Source organism: Lactuca serriola, chromosome 7 (genome assembly GCF_051521515.1).
Source record: "Lactuca serriola cultivar US96UC23 chromosome 7, Lser_US96UC23_V15, whole genome shotgun sequence".
NCBI classification, from domain to species: Eukaryota; Viridiplantae; Streptophyta; class Magnoliopsida; order Asterales; family Asteraceae; genus Lactuca; species Lactuca serriola.
In genome coordinates, this window is record NC_136414.1 from 93,312,055 (window position 1) to 93,315,285 (window position 3,231).

Sequence of the window (3,231 nt, forward strand, 5' to 3'; positions counted from 1 at the left end):
TCGGTTCCTGAAGTACTAGAGATATAGTTATTAGACTTATCCAAGTGGGAGACTGTTGGATAAGGTGTCTAAGTCCATAACTATTTCGGGCTTGTACTTGACCCGACCCGGCATGGTCCATTTGGGTTGCATGGCACCATGCAATTGGATAGACTAAATGAGAGAAATAACACTTGGAGATTATTAATATATTATAAGTTCTAATATATTAATAATATTATTTAATTAGTTGATCAAAGAATTAATTTGGAATTAATTAAGTGATCAAAGGATAACTAATTAAATATATGGGTTGATTATGTAAATCATCCATATCTTGTATAGTGGGCTAAGAGGCTCCATGGATTATCAAGTTGGGTTCTACCCATAGGATGCTCCATGGATGCTCCATAGGAGTTACAAACCCATGGGTCATGGAAATGAAGAGTCATGACACATTAGGGTTTACAAGGTATAACCCTAGATGTGCCAACACTATATAAGAGTCCCATTCTCCACAAAATTGGCTACACAAGTTGAAGACAAAAGAAACTAGAGGGCTTGGCCGATTTTGAGAAGTGTGTGTTATCTCAAGAGTCTTTCCAAGAGCATTTGGTGTTGTGTGAAGCATTTGAGGCATCACACTTGGGGTGCTAGGCTCACAAGGTTTCAAGGAACACAAGCAACAACAAGGTAAGTTATTCTATCTATGATTCAAGTTAAAATTGTTCCCCATGTATGCTAGATAGGAATATAACCTTGGAATTCAACTTTGCATGATAATTAGACAAACATAGATCCAAGGTTATTAGGGTTGCATGTACACTTGGGAAGTGTTAGAATGTTCAAAACCCATCAGCTATGACCTCAACCACAGGGGACCGACTGACAGAGCCCTCCCAGAGAAGACCCGGCAGATCGCGAACATTGGGGATTAAAACAGGAAGACTACAACCCGAGTTCGGAAACTACGCGCTACTACAGACCCTACTGTCTCACGTACCCGAGACTCAGAATTAGACTACTATTCCCGAGACCAACTCTCTTTTTAGGACCTTATCGCCTCTCGGGCAGAGGGAAGAGAGTAACAGGGTAGATACACGACATTCAAAGAAAGGATGATTGCAGCCAACCATCGATTGGCAGAACTACAAGGTGCATCGACTTTGCCTCAGGCATCGCAAGGGACGGATCGTGATGAGTAGAGTTCATACCGCTCACAAGACTTTGTAAATTAAGTTCATGAGTATGCGTTGGAGCTACTCTATTATAAGTGTGTGCATGACACTGCAATTTAAGCGGTCATACTAATCGAGAGATCTAGTTGCTATCAAAAGTTTTCCTTGCATGGATGTGAGACAGGCTTACATCTAGGTCAAAACTTTCTCTTAAATCAAAAATTTCTAGAATCATATTAGCAAAATTGGTTTACGGCAGATCCATCAGACTCAAAGGTCTGTTAAGTCTTAATCATACCACTAAGCATACATCAAATGGTCGTAAGAAGGACCTAGCTTGGATCAAATTTCAAGGTTTCACTTGGATACAGAACTACTAAAATACATGAGTTTAATCATATATAGGCTCTCGCTATGAAATGTTTTCAGAACACCCTTAACAACCGAATTACGTTACAAATTGATATAAGCTAAACTTAGTTAGAAAACTCGCGATGTATAGCCATTCTAAAAACTCATTTCCATCTCACCTTTAAACACCTTGGTTGAGAAGTGCCTTCTTCGTAGACCTATAAGGTGCGATCATACCAGTGCTTATACACCGGATCCCATCAAAACTCCTCAGCCAAGCGTGTTTGGACAAACATGATCCCAAGATGAGTAAAGCTTAAAACGCCCGTATGAAACATACTTCTACCCACTACCATAACTCCGTCTCAGGAACGTTAGCAGAAACACTAAGAATTGTATAGTAATGTGCAAAAAAATTTATATATGTGGATATAAATCGTAACAATGCACTTGAGATAATTATTCCCACTGACGAAGTCGTTTTTCATCGTGAAACAGAGTTATGTCTTCACCAAGAGGCAACCAACCAACTAGCAAGGCGCCAACCTTGCAGATAAACTCTGCTACGTTTCAAGCTGCAGTCACGGCAGCTGTGGCGGCCGTCATGGCGCAACTCAATGCTAACCACGCTAGCAGACACGGAGATGGTGTCAGAAATACCAACCGCGTTATCAATCAAGAACACCAGCGGGCGTCTACCAACGAAAATGCCTCAGGCCACAAACCTACGAACAAGAAGCGGAAGTTTTGGAACAAAAAGGAGCGCAACCAACCTCAAAGACTCGCTAAAAGACAACAACCCATGGCCACCCCTACAATTACGATAGAAGTCACAACACATGCCTCGACATCAACCACAACATCTATCGCTCGAGCATCAGACAGGCAATATATGGGAGCACTCCCAAACTGTAAGAAGTGTGGCTTCCATCACAATGGGGTTTGCCGGGTGATGCACTGTAAAAACTACGACAAGAACAGGCATACTGCTCGCTTCTGCAGAAACCAAACCCAGCACCTCCCTCCAATCACCAGTATCAAGGTAGGCCCAGTATGCTACCTATGCGGTGAAACGGGACACCTCAAGAGAGAATGCCCAACTGAGAAGAATGAAGGGTGAGCAGGAAGAGTATGATGAACACACCAGCAGGGGCAGCAAGGAACCATAGTAGGACTTTTGTAATGTTTCCAACGACAAAAACGTTTAAGTACCATATGTTTGTAATGAATTTGGTATGCTTGCTAAAATCACCGTCTTTCTAAAAAGTAGTTAAAATACTCTTTCGTTCAAATCAAACCAAAGACACTCATACATGACCTTAGGATCATTACCTGTAAGCTGTGATGACCTTGTACTTACATCGGTGTTAATTATAATCAAAATACTAAAGACTTGAAACAAATAATTCCATCCTGACTCCTGTTCCATGTCTAGTAGTAGGATTAGGGTGAAGCCACCCACTCGACGATTTCACCAATATCAAACTACATACGAAGTACATATACCGCTCGATCATAGAGTGACCTGTCAGGGATCATGATATCAAGTATCACTACTAGCTATCAAAACACACCCACTACCAGTGCTAGACACTGTGGTATGAATCATCTAGAGTAATAATAACATCGAACAAAACGGAACACACTGAAAAGAAACGCAAGATACTCTATCACTCTAATGAGCACTTCTTATGAATACAGCTTAACACATGTTTTATCTAAA